Raw genomic sequence first — 13,501 nt, forward strand, 5'->3', positions numbered from 1 at the left:
AAATATCGTGCAAAAGTTCATTTATTTCAGTAAAGCAACTTAAAAGGTGAACCTAATATATGAGATAGACTCATTACATGCAAAGCAGGATAGTTCAAGCCGTGATGTGTCATAATTGAGATGATTACAGCTCATGAAAACCCCAAATCCACAATCTCAGAAAATTATAATATTGTGAAAAGGTTCAGTATTCTAGGCTCAAAGTGTCCCACTCTAATCAGCTAATTAAGCCATAACACCTGCAAAGGGTTCCTGCGCCTTTAAATGGTCTCTCAGTCTGGTTCAATAGGAATCACAATCATGGGAAAGACTGTTGACCTGACAGTTGTGCAGAAAACCATCATTGACACTCTCCATAAGGAGGGAAAGCCTCAAAAGGTAATTGCAAACGAAGTTGGATGTTCCCAAAGTGCTGCATCAAAGCATATTAATAGAAAGTTATGTGGAAGGGAAAAGTGTGGATGAAAAAGGTTCACAAGCAGCAGGGATGACCGCAGCCTGGAGAGGATTGTCAGGAAAAGGCCATTCAAAAGTGTTGGGGACTTTCACAAGGAGTGGACTGAGGCTGGAGTCAGTGCATCAAGAGCCACCACACACAGACGGATCCTGGACATGGGCTTCAAATGTCATATTCCTCTTGTCAAGCCGCTCCTGAACAACAAACAACTAAAGAAAAACAGAACTGGTCTGTTGCTCAGTGGTCCAAAGTCCTCTTTTCTTATGAGAGCAACTTTTTCATCTCATTTGGAAACCAAGGTCCCAGAGTCTGGAGGAAGAATGGAGAGGCACACACTGCAAGATGCTTGAAGTCCAGTGTGAAGTTTCCACAGTCTGTGTTGATTTGGGGAGCCATGTCATCTGCTGGTGTTGGTCCACTGTGCTTCATTAAGTCCAGGGTCAACGCAGCCGTCTACCAGGAGATTTTGGAGCACTTCATGCTTCCTTCCACAGACGAGCTTTATGTGGATGCTGACTTCATTTTCCAGCAAGACTTGGCACCTGCCCACACTGCCAAAAGCACCAAAACCTGGTTCAATGACCGTGGGATTACTTTGCTTGATTGGCCAGCAAACTCGCCTGACCTGAACCCCATAGAGAATCTATGGGGCATTGCCAAGAGAAAGATGAGAGACATGAGATCGAACAATGCAGAAGAGCTGAAAGCAGCTATTGAAGCATCCTGATCTTCCATACCACCTCAGCAGTGCCACAGGCTGATAGCTTCCATGCCACGCCGCATTGAGGCAGTAATTGCTGCAAAAGGGGCCCAAACCAAGTACTGAGTACATATGCATGCTTATACTTTTCAGAGGTCTGATACTGTTCTATGTACAATCCTTGTTTTATTGATTGCATGTAATATTCTAATTTTCCTGAGATTGTGGATTTGGGGTTTTCATGAGCTGTAAGCCATCATCATCACAATTATGACAAATCACAGCTAGAACTATCTTGCTTTGCATGTAATGAGTCTATCTCATATATTAGTTTCACCTTTTAAGTTGCATTACTGAAATAAATGAACTTTTGCACGATATTCTAATTTTTTGAGTTTCACCTGTATACAACTTTTCACTAGTATGCATAGCAAATGAGAAAGTTTAAAAGATTTAGTTACCATGATAAGGAAAATACCTTCTATTTTTCTGCTTTCCTTCAGTAATTTATACTTAATTTTTATTATTTATGTTTTACTGAAAGATTTCCCACCACATCCAATTCTAGAATGTCCATTGCTTCAAAGTACCTGACCTTGGTGAAATAAGATTAAATTTTAGAAGGTTATTCTTCTGGTGTTGAACATTTTTCTGCCAAAAATTTGTTGATTATTCATTTGCCAATTATTAAATCAAATACTCTTGCATAAGACAGGGAACATACTCGCCAGAGCTTTTTAACCTTGTGATTTGCCAAACTGCATCAAGATGTAAATCAGGAATTCACATTGGGCTGTATTTCTGTCAGTTTTTTCTTACATACAGATGTTTTTGCAGCTGGTTGTTCAAGTAAACATTATATTCTAATTGGTGCTTAAATGATTAAATCATCTCTGTAAGTGAATCCTACACAGTTTTTCAGAACTTTTCTCAACAGCATTAAGTTCCTGCTGATGCCTTAATAAACATGTGTTTTAATACTTTTGGTTGTTCAGAACCCTTATTTTAGTAATCTAAATTACAGTTGGGGGACTCTGCCCTTCCTGATATTGCTGGACTACCATTTCCAATAGCACTAACCAGTATTGCAAATCTAAATCTAAATAAGTTGAAAGTTACAATTCACCAACACTGAAAAACTGTGTCATCATCTACAAACTCCCAAGCAAACCGCCAGTCAGTATTGCAGAGGGTTATTTTCACTGAAAGGAACATAGGAATTTGTGGTTTTTCCTTTCTTCCCAGAGAAGCTTTTAAAAATACTGTGTTCATCTTGCAGTGGCAGCGAGGAAAATATTGGGAGGAAAATATTGGGAGGAAAATAAAACTTCTCTAGGCAAATTGAAAGCTTCGGGGGTTCGTTCTAAGAAAAAACCAAATGTGGGTATAAGTTGCTTTTCCACCTACTGAGAAGAAACAAAAGAAATATTTTTATAAATGCGAAAAGTTATTTTTAAATGTCAGATGCATGTCATACTGTGAGTTGCATATTTGTCTACATCACGGGTGTCAAACTTGCCACATCATGTTGCTGTCACGTGATATTTCATGATGTTTTTCCCCTTTGCAAAGCTGGGGTGGGCGTGGCCTGCATGTGACACATCTGGCCCGTGGGCTGCCAGTTTGACAACCCTTATCTACATGGAGAAGCCTATATTGTTCCCACAACCTATTCCTTTATTGCATCTCTGCAATGGGTCTGGCCAATGTGTTCTCTATAATGTGGGGTAGTTCAAAGCAGGGACTGGTGGAACCCCCACTGTTTTCCTTCCTCCCACCCAGCATCATCCACCTCTTAGAAGTTTTGATTACATTAATCATGATGATTAATCCAGGCTATTGGATCATTAAAGTAATAGACTTTTGGGATAAAGTTATTAAAAGAGTGGACAAGGGAGGCCTGAGAACAAATCTTGATTCAAATTTGCAGTTCAGTAGGCAACCTTGAAGCAATTGTCCTCTCTAACGTACCTCATAGGGTTCTTGTACCTATAACAAGTTGTTCTAAACTTCTGGAAGGACAACATAAAAATGAAATTAAATAATGAATTTAGCTATAAGTAAAAATCAGCATCTTTAAATTTATCTAAATTTCCTGATCACCAGATTCCTCACCTGAGTTCATAAGATAGTAACATTGGTAAATACCATTCACATATTCAGCAGGCTGAACACTGTAGTCGCTTGGGACAATCTCCTAAAAGTCCCTCTGTGAAATGGCAGAGATGTACAAAGATAAATACCGAGAAAGGTGCAACACTTTCATATGTGACTATGATTTCCGAATAAATACAGCCCTGTATTTATTCAGTGAAACCAATAATATTATAAGAGGTAGAATGGTGTGGGAAACCTTTTGCTACCCAGTATAACCAGTGATGGGATTCAACTAATTTAACAACCGGTTCTTCCTAGTGACCAGGTGAGCGTGGATGAGGGAGTCATGTGACTGAGTGGGTGTGGCCAACTCAATGTCACTCACTGCAAGATGGGGCAGTGCAGGCGGGCCAAAGTGGCAGTGGTGATAGCCAGAGCCTTAGACTTACCTTTGTGCAGCAACAGCAACAGTGATTCTCCGATGCCTCATCTCCTGTTGGATCTCGCTGCCCGACAGTCAAGGTGTTGTTGTTTTTTATATTGCAGCAGGAAATGGGTGGGTGGCTACTTCCAACCTTTGTTGGTGCAGCTGGACATGACTCCACCTCAAAACACTGGCCTGCTGCCGGTGCCACCTCTTTGCTGGCGTGAACGGCCTGCAAATGGCGTGAATGGTGGCAGCAGGCCGTTCTCACCAACAAATAGGCAGCAGCGGCAGGCTGTTCACACCAGCAAAGGGGCGAAGGAAGACTCACCAGGCAGGGACTGGGTGCATGGGAGGCAGCGGAGTATGGTGAAGGAAGACTTGGCAGGAAGCTGGGCAGCATGGAAGGCCAGGGCACGGGCAGGCAAGCGGGCTGGGCCGTGGGGACCATGTGGTCGAGGCTAGCGAGCAAGGGAGCCAGAGAGCAGCAGCAGCTGCTATGCTACGGCCAAGGTGAGCGAGGCAAGATAAGGAGTGGCTGGGACTCCTGGTGGGGGGGGGGCAGCCAGTGGTAGGATTAGCTGGTTCTTCAAACTGCACAAAAAGTTAACAACTGGTTCGCCTGAACTGGCTGAATCCTATCTCTGAGTATAACCCTTTAACCAGTTTAGGATTATATACCTAAACTGTCTGTAAGTAGTCCTAGGTTTACAACAGTTTGTTTAGTGACTGTTCAAATTTATAACTGCACTGAAAAAAGCGACTTGTGACCATTCTTCACACTTAAAACTGTTGCAGCATCCTCATGACCATATGATCAAAATTCAGACACTTAGCAACTGACTCAGGTTTATGATGGTTGCAGTGTCCCAGAATCATGTGATCACTTTTTGCAACTTTCTGACAAGCAAAGTCAATGGGAAAGCCAGATTCACTTAACAAATGCGTCACTAACTTAACAATTGCAGTGATTCATTTAACAACTTTGGCAAGAAAGGCTGTAAAATGGCATTAAATTCACTTAACAAATGTCTCATTTAGGAACAGAAATTTTGGGCTCAGTTGTGGGCATTTCGAGGAGTACCTGAATTTAGAATCTAAATAATGTAGATAAGCTTAACAGAAGCCTAGCCCTCTTGCATACCATGCAAACTTAGGCACAACAGCCACTGACATTCTTCTGTAAGTATTGAATTGCCACCACAGTAGGACATTCTTTCTCACAGCTTGTCAGTTGTTCTGGAATTTTCCCACTTTGTTGACTTTATTTTGTATGATTTATTCTTCTTACCATTTTTCTTGCATATGAAGGGTTCCAGGTCCTAAGTCATCATCCTTCCTTCCTTCCTTTTTGGCTCCATCTCACGATCTTAAAGATCCCATTTTCAAATGCCAACAATGTTGTGGCAAAGATCCTCCTTCAGATGGAACATAATCTTTGTTTTTTGTTCTCTGGAGAAGACTGTACAGTAGGCTTTCCTAAACTAGCTCAATGTATTCCTTTATACTGTTTGTGAACAACACTTTGGGAGCAAGTAGATGCTGTGTGCATTTGGCTATATCTACAGATTGTACTTATCTCAGAAGTTGAGTGGGGCCTTTCATGCCTAATATCAAACAAGTTTAAGATCTTCATGTCCTACTGGGCATTCTTGTGATTCTGCAATATTATGAGCTTGTGAATCAATGGTGCCCTCTGGGATCCAAGGTAACTCTAAAAAAACCCCAACAATTATCATTGGCCTTCTTTTTTCAGACAAATGCAGCCTTTGGAAGAGCAATCCTTATGAACACCCAGTCCCTATTAACAAATTCATTAATCAACCATGTATGTGAATTAGGTCATAGTGAAGAAGGATACCACTGTTTATCATTTATCTATATTAGAGTTCATTGTCTATATTATTGCTAAAAGAAGATGGAAAGGTTCTATTGTACTATCGAAAACATTGCCACATATTGAGTGTGAAACATATCACAAACTGCTCATGTGCAAGCTCCAAAGGGAAAGACAGGCAGGCAGTATCCATGATATGATCTTGAACGTATACCTGCTATTTTCAAGGAGAATGTCAGGAATTGCTGGAAAGTTTATAAGTATTCCCAAGGAAGTATGATATTTAATTGAAAAGAAATGTTAAAGATGTTAAGATGTTAATGAATATTAATGATAGAATTTAATTGGAATGGAATAAGTGTTTTATTTACATATATATAACATCTTTTTTTTTAAGAATATAGTGTGTATTTTAAGAATGTACCAAGCAGAATTCGATTGGAAGTTATGTATTATACTGAATGTTATAATCTTAAAGGTATACATTGAAGCTTAAATAAGAGTTGAATGGATAAAATTAAAAGATATAAAGGCGTCATACTCCAATTAGTAACTACACGAGAAAATTTGTTTAATGAGAAAAAATAATATGAAATTGAAACAGGACAGACAAAACTATAAAGATAATGATTTGAATTGAGATGAGATAATCAAAATAAAGTTGAGAAAATTAAAAGAGGGGAAAAACTATGTAGAAAATGTAAAACAGTAATAAGATATGGAATAGAACACAAGAATGAGCATGAAATTGAATTTGTGTCTGTATGAAGAAGTGTAACCCGGGATCATGCTATTTTTTTTTTTTTTAAAAGATATTTTATTTGTATTGGTTTTTTTTGTGAAAACCCAAATAAAATTTTCAAAAAAAACAAGAAAAAAAACTCAGCTGATTTATCAAAGAGCCTTGGATATTAGGCGGCAGAGGCTTGTTTTATATTAGAATTGCTTTTTACCTTTTGCTTCCCTTTCTACCACCCACCCACCCCACTAGTGGGGCTCTTTTTCTCTCTCTCTAATTGGATTTTAACTTTTCAAACCAGGAATTAGAATGTAAACCTCTTTTTTTTTTTTTTTGACTATCAAGAGGATCATATAGAATATTTTTTCCCCTTTTTATTTTTTATTTTTTACACCTACCATTGCAAATAATTGGATTAAGGTATACAAGTGCCTGAAGAGTTTATTTTTCCTTTTTTCCTTTGGAGTGGCAACTGTTTGCCTTTGTTCTTTTTTTTTCTTTTTCCCTTTCCCTCTTTTTTTCTTTTTTTCTTTTTTCTCTCTCTTTCTTTACAGATAAGCATTAAAAGATGAGTAGAAAGACAACAGCCCCAGCTTCTTCAATACCAACCCCCTCACCATCTGGAGGACAACGATCTATACAGACAATATTACAACAGGAAAAAGAGAAAGAGAAAGAGAAGGAAGTGACATTACAGATGATCATGCAAGGAATTCAGAAAACTGACCAAAAAATTGAAAAGACAGATAAAAAAGTGGAAAATATTCAACAGATGATGATGAAATATGAAGACAGATTCAAAAAATTGAAGAAGATATACAAAGAGATAAGAAAATTGGAGATATTGATATTCGTTTGAGCAATATTGAGAAGGGCAGGGGTGAATCATTAGGATGGGAAATGGACAAATCAGAATTTTACTTAAGATTTCAAAATATAGAAGAAGTGAAAGGTGAAAACCTTGCTGAAATAATGGCAGAAATATTGGCAGAAGCACTGGAAATAACTAAAGAAAAGATGATGGATGGGATGGATGAAGTGTTTCGTGTCTACACAAGATATGCAATGAGGAATAGAGTACCAAGAGAAGTTCACATCAGATTTACTAAGAAGAGTATTAAGACACAGATACTCCAGGTGGCAGTGGAGAGAAAACACTAAAATATAAAAATAAAGAAATTGTGGTGCTGAAACAGATACTAAGAAGTGTAAGAGAGATGAGAAGAGAATATTTATTCTTGACTAAAGAGCTACTTAAAAGAGGAGTAAACTACAGATGGTTGATGCCAGAAGGCCTTTTGTTCACTTGGCAGGAACAAAGACACAGAATTGACACAGTTGGAAAACCTGAGCTATTCTACTTAGAATACTTTAGAGAAAAGGAGGAAGAAGAAAGAAAGGAAGAGTCACTAATTGAATTCCAAGAGGAGTCTATAGCAGTAATTGAAAAAGAAAAAGAAGAAGGTGCAGTAGGCGGTGAACCCAGAGAACAACGAGAATTGAGATCTACTAGAGCAATAAAACCCTCCTATAAAGCTTAACATGGATGAAAGAAAATTGATTATGATTAACATAAATGGACTTAATTCAGCTATTAAAAGAAGGAAAGTATTTCACAAATTAGATAAATTAAAATTTGATATAATCTGCTTACAAGAGGTACATATTAAAAAGCAACATGAATATATACTAAAACAAGAAAAATTAGGGAAATTATTCACATCGCTGGCACAATCGAAAAAAAGAGGTGTGGCATTATATATTAAAGAAACAATTTTGGCAGAACTAATTTATACAGATGATGATGGAAGGATTTTGATGGTGGAGATAACAGATAACAACGTTAAAACACTTTTAATTGCAATTTATGCCCCGAATGATAAACAAGAAGAATTTTATAGGAAATTACATACAAAAATAACTGATTTGGACTATGTTAATATCTGCATGATATGTGATCTTAATGGAATAATTAATGACCGGTTGAACTATAAAACACAGAAAACAACAAAGAAAGTTAGAAAGTTACTACCAAAATCCTTCCTCCGAATAACAGAAGAATTTAATTTAAAAGATGCATAGAGAGAGAGAAATGCGGAAAGTAAGCAATATACTTTTTATTCAAATAGACACACATCCTGGTCTAGAATAGATATGATATGGATGTCAGCAGAATTATTGACTAATGTATGACAAATTGAAATAGAAACAAGCACATGGGCAGATCATAATCCAGTATCAGTTATTTGGAAAGGATACAAGAAGAGATCCAGATGCACTCTAAATAATATGATTCTGAAAGAAAAAGACTTTAAACAGAAAATAGAGAAAGAACTTGTTTTCTTCTTCAAAGAAAATAGAAAAGAGGATACATCTTTACAGAATCTCTGGGACATGATGAAGCCTACACAAGAGGCTTGATAATAGATTATACTAGGAGAAGAAACATAAAACAGAAAAAGACCTTTAAGACATTAGAGGATGACTATAAAAGACTGGAAAAAGACTTACAGAAGTCCCTACAAAAAAAAGACATTAAAAATAAAATGGATATAATTAAACATAAAATGGGACTAATGGAAAAAGAGGAATTAGCACAAAAAATTAAAAGTGTGAAACAGAATTACTTTGAAGATGCAAATGAACCAGGCAGATGGCTAGCTTATAAATTGAGAAAGGAAAGAGAAGCAAGAAGAATTAGCCAATTGATAAATAAAGAAAGACAGGTTTGTTATGGAAATGAGGAGAAGAAGAAAAATTATACAAGATTACTATATTTTCAAGAAAATATTCAAGAAGAAAAAATCAAGCAATATCTTCAGAAAGCGAATTTACCTCAGATACCCAAAATATTGAAACAATGTTAGAAGGAAATATAACAATGATGGAACTAACAGAAGCCTTACAAAAACAGAATGCTGGGAAAGCTCCAGGTCCAGATGGGTTGCCAGCAGAATTCTATAAGACTTTCCAGGAAATATTGAATTTTCATCTTATAGAAGTTATGAATGAAGTTATGTTAAAGAGAAGAATACCAAAAACATGTTCAGAAGCGTACATTACACTTATACCGAAGGAAGGTACAGACCTGCAGCAAGTTAAAAATTATAGACCTATATCTTTATTGAACTCAGACTATAAAATCTTTGCTTCAATTTTGGCAGAAAGACTAAAAAGATACTTAAATAATTTTATTCATACTGATCAAAATGGATTTCTGCCGAAGAGACAAATCAGAGACAATGTGAGAATCATTTTGGATACTCTGGAATATTATGAAGCACGCCCTGAGAAGCAAATGGCCTTGATGTTTTTAGATGCTCAAAAAGCCTTTGACAATGTGAGTTGGTGATTTATTTTACTGCAACTGATACAAATGGGCTTTGGTAAGAAATTTATCCAAGCCATTGAAACAATTGAACAAACTGCAAAGGTTATGGAGAATGGAGAATTAACAGAATCCATAGATATAAGAAAAGAGACAAGGCAAGGCTGTCCATTATCGCCTCTGCTGTTTGTGTTAACATTGGAAGTGTTGAACAGGAATATCAGAGAAGAAAAAAGAAATAAAAGGAATGAAAATTAAAAAGGAGGAGTATAAATTACAAGCTTTTGCAGATGACCTGGTATTTATATTAGAGGATCCATTGGAGTCAGCACCTAAACTGATAGAAAAGATAGAAGAGTATGGGAAAGTAGCAGGTTTGAAAATAAATAAAGACAAAACAAAGATATTAACAAAGAATATGTTAACAAGACAAAAGAAAAAGTTGGTTGGAAGAAACTTTAAAAATACAGGTCATGAACAAGGTTAAATACTTAGAGATTTATATTACACCAAGATGCAGTACCCTTTAAGGAAGATAACTACGTTAAACTCAAAGAGCAGATTGGCACAGACTTGATGAAATGGGAAAATTGCAACTATCATTGATTGGGAGAATATCCACAATTAAGATGAATATACTGCCTAGAGTTTTATATTTATTCCAGACAATTCCTATTCGATTAGGAAAGAGTTTTTTGAAGATTTAAATAGAATTGTGTTGAAATATATTTGGCAGGGTAAAAAAGCAAGAATAAAATTAAAGCTGTTACAAGATGCAAGAATAAGAGGAGGGTTTGCTTGCCCAGTTGGGAGCTGTATTACCAGGAGACAAGTTTGATGTGGGTAAAGGAATGGATAACACTAAGGAACAGTAGATTGTTGACTTTAGAAGGCCACGACTTGCTGCTCAGATGGCATGCCTTTCTCTGGTATAAGGGAACTAAAACACAGGGGTATTTTAGAAGATATTATATTCGTGAGGCATTGTTTTTGAGCTGGGAGAAGATTAAAAGACAATATTACTTAAAAATTCCAACATGGATATCAACTATTGAAGCTTTTTCTTATCCAATAATATATAAAAAGGAACAAACAGTTAAATATGGGGAGTTATTGAATGAAAAGGGTAAACTTAAATCTATGCAAACATTGCAAGAACAAGGTGTAAAAATGAATTGGTTTTCTTATTTGCAAATACAATCTAGGTTTGATAAAGACTCCAAGGCAGAAGGTATTTATGATAAGTTGACTGACGTAGATAAAATTTTGATTTGTACTGATGAAAAGGTAATTTAAAAACTTTATGGATATCTATTAGAATTTAAATTGGAGGAGGAGCAAGTTAAAGAAACGATTATTGCTTGGGGGGGAAATTTTGGATATGGGATTGATTTGGAAAAATGGCAAAAATTGTTGTCTCAAAATTACAAAATGACAATGTCAACTGCATATAAAGAAAATTTGTATAAGATGTTTTACAGGTGGCACCTACCCCCAATGAGACTTGTGAGAATGTTTAAGAATAAATGCTGGAAATGTCATCAGATACCTGGTTCATATTACCATATGTGGTGGACATGTTCAGATGCAAAGAAATATTGGACTAAAATCCACACATGGTTGGAATAAATGATAAAACAGCATATAGACTTTAAACCAGAGATCTTTTTATTGGGAGTCATACCAGACACATATAATTAAGAACTGAAATATTTGATTGTAAATGTCTTAACAGCAGCTAGAATTGTATTTGCGAAGAACTGGAAAAATGACCAAATACCTACGTAGGAGGAAGTTATCAAAAAAATTATGGAATGAGTAAACTGACATTTGAAATTAGGGAACAAGAAGATAAGCAATTTTATATGATATGGGATTTGTTTTATCAATGGTTGGATAAAAAAGCATGGTAATATAATAGACTGGATAATTTTGTGATAGAAATCTAATAGATTGATATAAAACATAATATATAACCACTGGTTGAAAGTATAACATAAATTTTAAGATAAAACTTGGAACATCTCGTATAAAATGATGGAATAAATAGTTTAGTCATGGATGATTAATAACTGATAAATATATAAACATATGTTAGTTTGACAATGTGAAGACTGATATAAATTGTGAGTAAATGACTACAAAAGTATAGCACAAAAGATACGTAACCAACTGACACACTGTATGTATATAAAATGGAAGAGGATTTTATGTTTTTGTATGTGTATGTGTTTAAAAATAAAAAACTTTATCTAAAAAAAAAGAATAGTATTTGTTTTTCTTTTTTTTTAACAAACTTTATTCAGTTTTTCACATTAAAAACAAAAATCTCTTTTTAGTGGACAACATGTTTCCGGGTCATCACCTTTACATACCAATATGATAGCAATTATACATTCATATATGCATACTTAATTCTATTATTACCTTTTCCATTCCAAATGTTCAGTAAGGAGAGAAACAAACACATTAATTCTAGCTTCTTTCATTAATCTCAATCGAAACATCTTTTTGTTTCATTTCAATTATTTCAAATGTAATCCTTTAATATTTTTTTAAAAAATAAAGATAAACAATATGTGTTTGCCTAATAATAATAATGATGATGATAATAATAATAAAAGTTACCAATGTCTCTCCTTGCTTTTAATAGTCTATATTAGCTTATTAATTTAGTTGGTTCTTTAGTCTATCATATTACTTTTCCATTACAAATTCTTTTTATAAATTCTAGATTAATACAAATTTTAACACTAAAAAAACAAGTATAGGTTTTTACTGCTTTGAGTGTGACACCTCAATGATTAAAATATGCCTTTATTCCCTCATCTTGATTCCCAATAAACCATTATTTTTAAGAAGTTACAATAATAATCATTACATCTTTTCACTTGGATTCCGCAGCATATTTTCCCCTCTTGATTTTTAATAAGAGTTATCAGTATCTATATTACCCTATTTTCTAAATATTTTTAATTGCAGAAATATTCTTATTACCCCTTGTCACCCTGCAGAATCCCCTTTTTAATTCATCAACCATTATCTCTGAAAAAACCATTTCTTTTCAACATTTTACTATTTCTGTATTTATTTATTTCATGCACCTGTTTCTTACTGCTTCTCCTCCCCCTCTTTTCCCCATATCTTTTCTCATTCCAGTTTATATCCCTCTCTTTCTTAATATCTTCCTTTCCCCTTTTCTGCTGGGTCTTTCTGCCTTTCCTGACTTCACAGGTATTCCCCCTTTTGATTGCTTTCTTAAATCTCAACTTTTTAACCTTCCTTCTTTCCCCATTTCTTTGCAGCGTTCTTTGTGTTAATTGTCCATTTAAAATGTCTTCTCCTTGAATCGACTCCTCCTCCTCTGAAGCTCTTTCTTCTTATTCTTCAATTGCCATTTCCATATTTTCTAACACAGAGCAAAGTGATTTGCCTCTTTCCTGTAGTAATTCTTTCATATTTTCAAGTTCCATTTTTAATTTCCAAAGAGATATCATCATTGCACACTCTTATATTTTTTTATCATTAAAGTCCACAAAAAAAAAAAAACACTTTTACTTTCCTTCTTCTTTCAATTTTCTAAAGTTCTCAGTTATTTCAGCCCAGGGTCTATACCAAAAACATCAATCAATCCCACTGTCAGTCTTTCCTTGCTTTTTTCTTTATTCTGGTTCTGCTTTCACTTTCTAAGATTCTTACTTTGTTTCAATATTTCTTTAATGTTATATCCACACAAGTTCATTCAGAAACAGGATGCTTTCCCTTTTGTTTGAGCTCAAGTTTTTGTCACTCTCCATTAAAGAAAGTCTTCACCTTTTTCCCCTATTTTTTTATTTAGGGTTTTTTGAACCTCAATATTCCAGCACAATCCAGTCTCCAATTTGTAAACTTTATTATTATTTTTTGACAATCTTAAGTC

General features: G+C 35.2%; 1 protein-coding gene across 4 annotated transcripts in view; it reads left to right on the forward strand.

The window, feature by feature from the left end:
• SORCS2 (sortilin related VPS10 domain containing receptor 2) overlaps nt 1-13,501 on the forward strand; it is a 133,226-nt gene that overhangs the window by 43,448 nt on the left and 76,277 nt on the right. The gene's annotated exons all lie outside the window — the stretch shown is intronic.

The sequence above is a fragment of the Notechis scutatus genome, chromosome 3 (genome assembly GCF_049901735.1).
Source record: "Notechis scutatus isolate UNSWTSFEM ecotype Mainland chromosome 3, rNotScu1.2, whole genome shotgun sequence".
Lineage (NCBI taxonomy): Eukaryota > Metazoa > Chordata > Lepidosauria > Squamata > Elapidae > Notechis > Notechis scutatus.